Raw genomic sequence first — 12,843 nt, forward strand, 5'->3', positions numbered from 1 at the left:
CATTTGACTTGCAAGGCGTTCAACTTCCGAGGTATGACTGTATTTTCTTAAAAAAACAGTATGTTAGTCTAGCTCCACTCTGCACCCAGGGTCATGTGCTATTCATTTCCTTTCTGAACCCTCCAGTGTATTTCTATGTCTTTGCTAAAAAAAAATTGGGGGGTGGGGTGGCATTGATTGTGCATTTGAGTGCTCTGTCATGGGTACATGGATTGTCTGTGGAACTAGCCTCACTCTCAGACTTAGTGTCCCCCATCTATAAAAAGGAAAAAATGTTTTTATATAGAATGTTTTTTAATGCTTAATTCCTTAATAATAAAAAATTCCTGGTGACTGGGAGTGGCCGCTGGGACCATATAGCACCAGTCCTAAAGGATCTTCACTGACTCCTAGTACATTTCTGAGCACAATTCAAAGTGTTGGTACTGACCAAAGCCCTAAACAGCCTCGGCAGGTATACTTGAAGGTCTTCACCCCCATTGCTCCCATCGCTCAGCTCAGAAACTGAAGTCTTTTGCTACTTCCCTCACTGTGAGAAGCAAAGTTACAGGGAACCAGGCAGAGGGCCTTCTCAGTAGTGGTGCGGAACACCCTTCCCAGTGGCAGAGGAAGGGGGCTGGGGGTGGTCCGCCTTGGGGGCCATCTTGGGGGGGGTGACATCGCTCCCCCTTGGGAAGCTTGATCGGGCTGGTGCCGCCCTATTGGGACGCTTGCATGTGTGACGTGCCATGCCGCCCCGGGTACCGAAGCCCTTTCCTCCACGACTGGCCCTTCCTTCAGATGTCAAGGATATAAACAACAATCTGACTTTTAGAAGACATCTGAAGGCAGCCCTGTTTAGTGAGGTTTTTAAGGATGGATGTTTTTAAATGCATGGGGTAATTAATAATGATAATAATAATGATAATAATAATAATAATAAATGCAGTGTGTGTGTGTATGACTTGCACGTGAAGTCTGCTGTTGGGCTCACTTGCTTGAGTTATCTGCACTGCATGCACTTTGTGTCTGGGATATGGAGGTAGGGTGTGTACACTCAGCAGCTTATTGTGCACTCGGATGCTTAGAAATTCCTTGCTTGTGACATCACCATCCCAATGCCTGTTATTTCTTTGTTTAAGATGGATTTCCCCTAACTGCGGAAAATCCAGTACATAAAAATAGCCAATGCGTTTGCAGTCATTGCTGGCGTGGAAACTTCTGAGTGTATTTTTTTTCAGGGCGCTGTGTGTGCTGACCTTGCAACAAGTGGCCTTTGTTGCCAGCGCTACCTCTGTTTGTTACTCACATTAGCAGAATTGTGCAAGACCTGTGATAATAACGATAATAAAAATGTTTGGGGTTGTCTAGTCCTCTGAGCTTAGGGTATGTGTGTGTCAATCTTTTTTGTAAAATAAGATCATTCCTCTCCCTCAACCTTCCCCAGCTTGATGTTAAGTTTTAGCTTAAAGCAGTGCATTTTTTAAAAGGGGGGAAAAGGGTGTCAGTACTCACCATGAAGTTGTTATAGTAAGTGCCACACTTTTAACATTTGGAAAAAAATATATATGCCAGTACTGCATACTCTTGAGTATCCAGAGGAAAAAACCCACTGGCTTAAGGCATTTAGGGATCTGATGATAAAGGGAAATCTACCCTGTCTTCCTAAGCCTGTTCTAGCAAAGGGTGTTTCTTGCTGCATGATGAGATACTTGGAGAGCTTTGGAAAAAACAGCAGGAAGCAGCTCAGGACTGATTTGATTCCCCTCCCTGTTCTCAGCAACATGATCAGATTCCTTGGGTGCTTTAAGGCTTCAGGTTTTATGTGTGGTTGACCATCAGTTGGAGAAACCTGGTAGAGAGGAATTATCTTCATTTACAGAAAGCTCAGCACATGCACACGTCCAAGTCAGAGGTTTAAGCAGTCTCACATTTGTTTTCGTTATAACAGATCTTGCACAATTAAGCAGTCTCACATTTTCGTTATAACAGATCTTGCACAATTAAGCAGTCTCACATTTTCGTTATAACAGATCTTGCACAATTCTCTTAAACCAGGAATGTGCAATGATCATTTTTAAAAGAGGCAGCAGCATGGTGCAGTTTAATATTGTAAGCCAGGAGCAGGGAACCTTTCCTGGTTGCAGGGCCAGAGTTTATCTGTTTATTTAAACCATTCATATACCGCTGAACTATAACAGAATAACAGAATTGCAGAATTGGGAAGGAACCTGAGAGTCATCTCCATGGTCCCCCATCCCAAGTGAAACCATACCAGACCCTGCTTAGCTTTCCAAACGTGCTAGCTGTTTTATTGGTGCTTACGACAGGTTTCATAAGTGATCCTTAGCACACGCTAAGGCAGGGATTGGCAAGGTTTACCTCGCCTGGGCCAGTTCACTCCAGCGGAGTTCCGTCTGTGGGCCAGATTGTGTGCAAGTGTTAAAAGAACAAACAAACCGTGTTATAAATGTGTTGTAACACTGTGACACCAGATGGCGCTGTAGAGCTGAAATCAGAACTGAATACCATATATATAAGCCAACCCGAATATAAGACGAGGCACCTAATTTTAGGACAAAAAACTGGGAAAACTTATTGACTCGAGTATAAGCTGGTTCACCACACCACAAACCTGGTGGCGGCGGCAGCGGAGGAGGAAGAACAAGCAGCCCAAAATGGCTGCTTTCGGGCTGCTCGTTCCTCCTCTGCCGCTGCTGACAGATAGAACTGCCAGATAGAGCTTATCCTGTACAGTGGTACCTCGGGTTACATACGCTTCAGGTTACAGACTCCGCTAACCCAGAAGGAGTGCTTCAGGTTAAGAACTTTGCTTCAGGATGAGAACAGAAATTGTGCTCCAGCGACGCGGCAGCAGCGGGAGGCCCCATTAGCTAAAGTGGTGCTTCAGGTTAAGAACAGTTTCTGGTTTAGTATGGACCACCGGAACGAATTAAGCACTTAACCCGAGGTACCACTGTACTTAGGTATTGGGGAACTTAGAGGAAGGATGTGCCTGACTCGTGCCTGACTTGTTCAGGTGAAATGGCAGGCAAGAGATCAGGGCTTTTCTTTTTGAAAAACATTTATACAGATTTGTTACAGAAAAGAAAAGTGCAAACATAAAAGAAAGAAAGAAGCAACATGATCTGGGCTATTCTCCAAACTCTGCACATGCTCCACTGTGCTCTGGTGTGCCTTGGCTCAACTGAAATAGCTGTTTTTTATTGTCTATTGTTTGGAATATTAATTTTCTTAGTTTCTTAGTGTTTTGGATAATGAAATGTTAATTGTGAGTGTAGGGAGGGAGGAAAACTGAATGCAACTGGAAGCAAGTGTTCTTCATGTTTTAAAGGTTTATGTGTGTTTAGTATTTTGGCAATGGAAGTGTAGGTGTAATCAGTGCTCAAATTAAAAAATGTACATCATGGGGGTATGGCTTAATTTCTAAATCAGAGGTACAGAGTAAATTTTGTCTGAAAATCTTCCTGGACCCTGTTACATGGAAACTCTTCCCTGTCCATGGAGAATAATTGATGGATTTATTTTATTTTTTAGTCAGGAGATGACACTCTGCACATGTGTAATGGCACACTTTTCTGAACAAGTTCGGTACAAGTTGAATTGTGATGAAAACAACAATATTAAAAAGCTCTAAAGAGTCAAAATGTTCTAAGCTGGAACTGCAGTTCTAGGAAAGTACCATCCTTGATCAACTAATGTCATACTGAATTCTGTATTTCCCCCTTGATTGTCAAGGTCAGTCTTTGGTATAAATGGAATGCTATTTCCATTAGACTCCCTCCGTTCTTGAAATCATTTGTCCAAGGCATTACTAAGAATCATTCATATTGGGCAGCCATTTTATTTATTTATTTATTCATTCATTCATTCATTTTAAATGTACCACAGGATTTAGGGCAAGGTTCCCGTTTTATTCTAATCTTTCCCAGACATTTATGTGATTTGCACTGATTATCTCAGAACTGAGCCTTGCTGAAATTCTGTAATTACAGCCTGTTCGATGAGAAGGACCATAAAAATTACACACTGTGCTTGTTTGTTTAATTGACTGGTAGCTATTACTTTTAGCAATATAATTGGTGCCAAATAATAACAAATTGACTTGGGGAGCATGTTTTACATTCTGCGTGGAAAACAGGGTGGGCGGGTTTTTTTGGTTCTTTAAAAATCACAACTATCTCCATTTCATTATCTTAATAATTAGGGCAATGTATTACAAACTGTGTGCCTAGGTTCTTAAATAAGGATGGTTGTCTGCAGCAAAACTATGCATATCACAAAGCGGGGACTGAACTTGATACAGCTGTGAAAATCTAAGAAGCCTGCCTGTTAAGGTTTTATATAGCTATTTTAATATGAAGCAGCACAACTGGTGCCAGGAATTTGGCTGCTTTCCCATTTAAAGGTGGAAAGGAAAGGTCAGGCAGAATTGAGTCCCTTTCAAAGGGGAACTTGAAGTGGTCCACATTTACTGAAGATACCCTACACATTGTTGCTGCCAAGATCATTTAGTGAGGCTTGGTAACCCAGAGCAGGTCCCTTCCTGATCTAAGAGAATATTGGGAACTTTTATGGGGAAACTGGTCCCCTACATGCTGATGACCCCAGGCCTTTGGGGATTTATAGGTTAGCAACAGCACAGTGAGGGATGTGGGTGGCACTGTGGATTTAACCACAGAGTTTAGGGCTTGCTGATCAGAAGGTCAGCGGTTCGAATCCCTGCGACGGGGTGAGCTCCCATTGCTCGGTCCCTGCTCCTGCCAACCTAGCAGTTCGAAAGCACTTCAAAGTGCAAGTAGGTAAATAGGTACTGCTCTGCTGGGAAGGTAAATGGCATTTCTGTGTGCTGCTCTGGTTCGCCTAGTCATGCTGGCCACATGACCCGGAAGCTATACACCGGCTCCCTTGGCCAATAAAGCAAGAAGAGCGTCGCAACCCCAGAGTTGGTCACGACTGGACCTAATGGTCAGGGGTCCCTTTACCTTTACCTTTAACAGCACAGTGACTAGTGCCTGGTGGCCACTGGAGAATCTACACCCACCCATCTTTTGGTCATGGTCCCGCCTGAATTAGGAGGTGAGGAGATATATTCTACCACAGGCTACTGCGTCAGAGGATTAATAATGAGGGAAGCGTCATTTAGGTAAGTCAATTCTATTACAACAAACATTTGGCAACTTGGTTGGCACACACATTCATGCACATAACCTGTATTTGAATGTAGATTTCAAATCCCTACAACTGTGAATTTCTAATATTTTTTTCAACCAGAATGATAATATGCTTTGTCTTGCAACATCAGGTTTTAAGGTAACAATTTCATGTACTTCAGTTGTTTTCACCAGGTGGGTTTTGTTTTGTTGACATGTTGGGAGGGGCCCTTGTCTGCTTGTTCTGTGTAATATTTTCCCAGATCACACAATTTGGTTTTCCAGGATCTCTTTGGCTTATGGTGTTCCCGCCATGCATCTCTTCAGAAGGTTAAGTATTCAAGCCCACTTGATATTCTGGTAGGTCACTGTTTTCCAGAAATATAGACTCCCCTACCATGCACCAAATGATATCTTTGTTATTGTCACTTCAATTGTAATCATATTTATTTATTGCAATTATATCCCACCTTTTCCTCCAAGGAGCTCAAGGTGGCATACATGGTTCTTCTCTTCTTCATTTAATCCCCACAACAACTCTGAGAGGTGTGAGTTAGGCTGAGAGGAGGCAGTGATTGTCTCAAGGTCACCCAGTGAGCTTCATGACTTTGGGAGGGAGGAATATGAACCCTGGTCTGGCAGGTCCTAGTCTGATGCTCTAACCACTATATAACACTATCATCCTGCAGCATATCAGATTCTGCTCTCATGGCAGTCCACTGCTTGAATAATTTATCACACTGGGTCTTCTAGGGGTTGCTTAAATAAATACTGTACCGTATTTTTCGTCCCATAGGATGCACCGGCCCATAGGACACACCTGGGTTTTTTTTTTAGGGGGGAATAAAGGAATTTCCCCCCTTTATTTCGCCCCCCCCCAAAACCAGGTCGGGGAATCCAAACCAGGTCGGGGAACCAGGTCGGCGCTCCACCTCCCCGCTGTCCCCTGAGCTTGTGGGGCTGCCCGACGTCTGCCTGAAGTGCGGGGTGCTCTGGTTCAGTGCTCCCTGCGCTCCGTGCAGCAGGCTGCTATCCGCAGCCTAGGGAGCCCTGCGGGAACTCCTGCGGGCTCCCCAGGCTTGCTGATAGCTTCCTGAAGCCTGTAGAGCGAGAGGGGTCAATGCTCACCGACCCCTCTCACTCTCCAAGCTTCAGCGAAAGCCTGCACTCGCCCCATAGGATGCACACACATTTCCCCTTCATTTTTGGAGGGGAAAAAGTGCGTCCTATAGGGTGAAAAATACGGTAAATAAAATAAGTAACCAGGACAGATGGTTTATCTTTTGCTAAAATTCCCAAAGTGAAACATGAACAATTCATTATTTTTTTTACCTCTGGTTTCCAAGAAATCAGCTATGACTGTGACTCATGGCTGGCTCCTGTGATCCACTTCAGAGCCATAAATAGGATGAGCACTCGACATGCACTTGAACTCCTTTCAGCATAAACACTCTGGGCTTGAACACTCTTGTTGTTACTGCCCATTTTGTTACTGACACAACCCGCATTGTTTAACGCAGACACTGCTCTTTGGAATTTCACTTTCTCCCCTTCTTCAAAGGTGTAACGGAACTTAAAACAAATAAATTTAATGGAAAGCAGGCAGGGAGTTAAAACAGAAGGAAATTTAGTCAGGTTATGCACTGTACCACAACGGACTTGTTCAGCTATGGGTGTCATAACTGGTTGGCATCCATCCGTCTCGAGAGACAATGGAGGAGTGCGACTTGAATCTCAAAACCTCAGTATACTCAAACATAATTACTGACAGAGCCAGTGATTAGAGTGGTGGGCTAAAACCTGGGAAACCAGGGTTCAAATCCCTGCTCAGGCATTAAACACACTAGGTGACAAGTCACAGTCTCCCACCCTAACCTACTTCACAGGGTGGTTGGGAGGATAAAACAGGGAGGAAGAGATCCATGTATGTGACCTTGTGCTCCTTGGAGGATAGGGGTGAGATAAATGCAACAAATGAATGAATATTATAATTTAGCTAGGTTGCCCTCTTAAACAGACTTACTGGAGCAGGGGTGGCTAGCCTTTATGGGCTCACCCTTGGCCAACCTTCTGAGGATTGCATTCCGGCAATGAGTATGGGCAAAAGTAGATGTGACAACCTCACACTCTTACATGAACACACAGACCCCCTCCATGCTGATGCTGATCAACTGAGGAGAGGAGTTTATTCCCTCCTCTCTGCTCATCAGGTGGTCAACCTGATGGCTGTTGTTGTTTAGTCGTTTGGTCGTGTCTGACTCTTCGTGACCCCATGGACCAGAGCACGCCAGGCACTCCTGTCTTCCACTGCCTCCTGCAGTTTAGTCAAACTCATGCTGGTAGCTTTGAGAACACTATCCAACCATCTCGTCCTCTGTTGTCCCCTTCTCCTTGTGCCCTCAATCTTTCCCAACATCAGGGTCTCTTCTCATGAGGTGGCCAAAGTATTCCAATACTTCACGATCTGTCCTTCCAGTGACCTGATGGCTAGGGAGGGGCAATTTGCATTCCCATCAGGGTGCCATGCTCTGCCTTTCCCAGAGCTGGCAGCTTTGTTTATTTTTTTGCTCCCACCCAAATCAGTGAGGACTTGAAATACTACTACTAATAATAATATAAAAAATTGCTGGGGGTCCAGATAGGACCCCAAATTGAGGTCTAACCACCTCTGTGCTACAGGGTCAGCTTGGATTAAGTGAGGCATACCTCAGTGTAAACATGCATAGGAATGTGCTGTTAGTCATACAAGGAGTGAATTTGAGATTACAGTTCTCTCAGCCTGCAATGTTTTTCCACATTTCTTCCAGGTATGGATGAAAACTGCTCCAGGTTTTCCACATCATGTAATATTAGAATTCTTTGCTAGACATCTACCCAAATATGGGGACCAACATTTATCCCTTTCTTTAGATTTAATTTAAAATGCAAAGGGCTCGATAAATATTGCAGAAAGCACCGCACACCCATCCCTTGTACTTCAATTAACATTTTAAGGTCAGAATTATTCCCATTTACTGTGATGTTTGCCCTCAGTTTTGAGTACATTCCTCTTACCATTTTTAAAAAATCTGATATCAAATATCTGAAATGTCTTGAATAAATGGTCCCACTGTATGCCAACAAATACAGGCTGCTTCTGTTTTCTTATTATGACATACAATATTTGTTCAGTGCTTTTCTGTTGTTGTCTGATAAGTGATCACTGTGAATATAACTATTGTTTTATTCAGACTTTTAGCCCATGAAGCTGTGAAAAATGTCTAGTCTTGGTTTAGGAGAAAGATTATTAGGTTATATGATGAGAACAGAGCTAGCTTCTGCTTCTCTGTGTGTGTTTGTGTGTAAACACTATTCTGGCATTATTCTACTGGTCTGTTAACATCACAGTTTTGGCATACTAATTAACTCTGTCTAATAATGACGAGTATTTAGCTCACACAATACATCTGTAAAGGCTTTCTAGAATTCAGTTGGTATCCCATCTAATCCTGGATATTGTGTACACGTTAGGGATTGTATGCACATTTTAACTTCTTGCAGAGAAAAGCGGGCAGGGCATGCTGTGCCCTGGTATGTTAATTTTGGTATGTTAGTTTCATCACATTTCCCCTGCTCCCATCTCCGCCTCTGTGAGTCATATAGTTCATTATATCTTACAAAGACCTTGATTGCTTCATCATTGTTATATATCTTCTTTGAACCTGCATGCAGATCAGAGAAACTACTCTTTTGAACTGAGCTTCTTTTAACTTCTACCAAGTAACTCATTGGCTTTATTATGCAAGAATTATTATTTATATACTGTAGCTATAATAAATCTGTCCTAATATATCTCAGTTCCGGAGCTAGGCTGGCCAAGGCCACATAGCAGGGTCCACTACATGCTCAGGTTCCAAAATGCAGTAACACCATGCAGTAACAAGGGGAGTCCAAAAGCAAAGCCAAGGTGAAGCCAAGGACAAGAGAATCACCCCAACCCCAAGTCAAATATAATCCAGAAGCTGAGTCAAGGTCTAGAAATCAGCAGAAGGCTGATTTCATTCATTCAGAAGGCAGGCGGGATTGTCATGTTTCAGTAGCAAAGAACTGAAAGGCATATTTTGTTCTAGCAATTATCAGACTTTGGTTAAGATAACCTGGTCTTCCAGCAGTGGTGTAGCGTGGGTTGTCAGCACCCGGGGCAAGGCAAGTAATTTGTGCCCCCTAACCCGTGGATTTGCGCCACCTAACCCTAACCCCCAGATGTTGCGCCTGGTGCGGCCGGCCCCCCCTGCACCCCCCACGCTACGCCACTGTCTTCCAGATCCTGCTGATAACCAGCAGCAGAGACTGAAGCCTGCTCTCCAAGGAACCTTTACTGTTGATGAGAGCAGTTACACCCAAGGACTCCTTTATTCTCAAGTAACTTCTGGGGACCTTGGGTTTCCTGGTGTGCACTCCTTCACTAACCAGTTTCCTGAGCCTGGACCTTCTGGTGCTGAAACTCTAGAAGACTGGGAGATGCTTCACCTTCCTCCACATTGACTCAGATCAGGCCTCCAATGCCACAGGTGAATCAGGAACACAGCCCAATGGTCCTTTAAGGACAACCCTTGGAGGCAGGCCTGGTGAGGACTCTCGCTGGACACCAGGGTCTTATGGATCTGTGCTGCAGTTGGGGTGCTCTGTCTGCTCTCCTAGGTCTCCAGGCTTTGGAAGGTTTTGCTTGTCAGAAGCTATAGCTCAGTCAGTAGAGCATGAGACTCTTAATCTCAGGGTTGTGGGTTTGAGCCCTATGTTGGGCAAAAGATTCCTTCATTGCAGGGGCTTGGATTAGATGACCCTTGCAGTCCCTTCAAACTCTATAATTCTATGATTCTAAGAAGAGAGGTTGCCCAGGGTCAGGCCAGGACTTGGTATGACAATATCCTTTAGGTTAAATGAAGGACATTGTGAGGTTCAGTAGTGATGCCTTTTAGACATGTGCAGGAAAGTGAGCTGTGCCAGAGAAGCTTGAAGAGGAGGCAGACGAGCAATTTAGATCAGCAAAAATGGATCTCCAGCAATGGAGAAATGGTTCACTCTTCCCTTCTATATCATTGCTTTTTCCTTCAGCACTGCTTTTCCAATCAAATTGGCTGTCTCCTGACAATGCAATACAATACAAAAAAGAGCCAGTCACATATCTCCTGTGCCACATCTATTTGGACTCAGTTCTTCATATCTGCAGTTATTAGAAACACAAATAACTTTTGAAACAAATATATGAAACAAGCAAACAAAAATTAAGTGGGTTTTTAAAAAAACACAACTAGAAAGACTTTGCAGGTCCAAAATTTATCCAAGGTGTTATAAGATGGGAGGTGTTGCCAGCAACACATGCAGTAGCTGAGCCATTGAATTACTCGGTCCTTGAAAGCACTGATGACATAGGACTTATCCACACTTACCTTTTTCTCTGTGCTTTCCACGTACAGGCCTGCACTTTCATCTGTGTCCAGGTGCCCTTTTCTTTTTTTTACCCCAGAGCTTCTCCTTCGAAAACTCACTATTTGAAGTGCAACAAATGGCAGTTCAGGTGTTCTGCAGATGACAAATGGCCATTCAGTGATAAAGTGTGGGGTTTTCTGCAGAAAGCGCCAGAGGAGAGAAAGAGCACTCAGACATGGAACTTGAAAGCATAGACAGTGCCTAGAAAGTGCGGAGGAAAGGATAAGTGCATTTCTTTATCATGAGAAATCTTTGAGGCACATGCCTTGAACTGTAAGAGGAGGAGTTCAGTTTCTGCAAGAGCCAAACCTACAGCTTTCAGTGGTGCATATAGGTGTGCACAGCACATTTCACTGGGGGTGCACCCAGTGATTTTTTTCAAAAGGGTGAGCGCTTATGGAATACATACCCATACTCAAACATAAAGGACATTTTTATTCATCAGACAAAAGAAACTGACAACAAAAGTTGTTGTTTTCTTAATTCACAACTAAACTTCACTTAATATATGCAAAATTTTAAAAAAACCTGTGAAACCAAATACTGTACCAAATTTTGCTATAGTAATAACCAGGCAAAGATACCATCAGTTTTCATGATCTTCAACTTTAACCATTAGCTCACCCAAATTAAGCAAAACAGGTTAAGGTTCCCTCATTTCCCTGACCTAGAGAGCGAGGCATTGCTCGCCAGTGTGAGCAAAAAGTGGCGAGCAGAGCAGCTGAGAGGGCAGAGATGCCACGCTGAACTCTCTTGTGCTTGCCATGACCCCCATTTAAAAAATAAAATAAAATTAGGGTGTGCCACACCTATGGTGGTGCATAATTTACTGTAGCATAGTACAGTAAAGCCTTTCCGTACCATCGAGTATGTCAGCCAAAGTTCATACGATCTTTTTGTTCAACATAAGCTGCTCATTGTTTCACCCAAGTTAATGTGCCAGCTGGTCTTGATCATCGGTTCTAATAGCTAACTTTTACATTTTTCTAATGGAACAACAACACACATAGCAGAAAAGGCATCCCCCCCCCCCATGCCATGAGACTTTACGACTTTGTTATTTTGTCTATCAGGGCAAATGCTAACAAGTAGTTTATGTTCTGCCTAGATTGCTTATGGCTGCCAGTCAAACACAGAGAAAATGTAAGGCTGGGAAAGGCAGGCAATATTATCTCAGACAAGTTAAAATTTGGCATTTTTACCATTACATGTGTAGGTATTGCTACTGCATTGCTACTGGAGATTGAAATGTATTTCTGATGGTTTATCTAAGGTTACTGTTTACTGACTGGGTTCCATTTGTGAATCACTTCCCACAAAGTATCTCATAATTTAAAAATTGACATTAAAAACAATTCCATATACTGTACACAAAGAACCGAAAGCAATTCTATATTTTAAAACAATGTCAAAGCCAATGAAGATACAGTTTAGGATAAAGAATTCCACTGACAAGGTTGTCGAAAAAGGAACATTTTAATAGGCATTTAAAATGCAACAAAGACAGTCTCTGTCCAGTGCATAATGGGAGGTCATTCTAGACGGTAGGTGTCACCATACTAAAGGTCTGATTCCTGTATAATGGAGCTCCTGACAAGAGTGATTCCTTGAGTTTTTAAGGGGTGAATTGTGCTCCAGAACCAACCCCTTGAACTTAGCATGAAAGCTAATGCAATTCTTTCACCAACAGTGTAAAGTAAAGGTAAAGGGACCCCTGACCATTAGGTCCAGGCGTGGCCGACTCTGGGGTTGCGGCGCTCATCTCGGTTTATTGGCCGAGGGAGCCAGAGTACAGCTTCCGGGTCATGTGGCCAGCATGACTAAGCAGCTTCTGGCGAACCAGAGCAGCACGCAGAAACGCCGTTTACCTTCCCGCCGGAGCGATACCTATTTATCTACTTGCACTTTGACGTGCTTTCGAACTGCTAGGTTGGCAGGAGCAGAGACTGAGCAATGGGAGCTCACCCCGTCGCAGGGATTCGAACTGCCGACCTTCTGATTGGCAAGTCCTAGGTTCTGTGGTTTAACCCACAGCGCCACCTGCGTCCCTTCTCCACCAACAGTGTAGCATGGTGCTAATCGTCTGCGCCATGGAGCAATCAAACATCACAGTAATCCAACTTGGAGGTTACCAGCACATGGCAACAGCGGCCAGGCTATCCTGGTTCAGAAACAGTGCCTCTATCTTGCCAGGATCCAGACTCGGTCTGTTGGCCCCCTT

General features: G+C 43.7%; 1 protein-coding gene and 1 long non-coding RNA gene across 3 annotated transcripts in view; one reads left to right on the forward strand and one right to left on the reverse strand.

Annotated features, from left to right (window-relative positions):
- IL15 (interleukin 15) overlaps window positions 1-12,843 on the forward strand; it is a 77,659-nt gene that overhangs the window by 21,996 nt on the left and 42,820 nt on the right. The window lies entirely within an intron of this gene.
- LOC309378250 overlaps window positions 1-12,843 on the reverse strand; it is a 33,661-nt gene that overhangs the window by 5,390 nt on the left and 15,428 nt on the right. The gene's annotated exons all lie outside the window — the stretch shown is intronic.

Source organism: Podarcis melisellensis (genome assembly GCF_964234715.1).
Source record: "Podarcis melisellensis genome assembly, chromosome: 9".
NCBI classification, from domain to species: Eukaryota; Metazoa; Chordata; class Lepidosauria; order Squamata; family Lacertidae; genus Podarcis; species Podarcis melisellensis.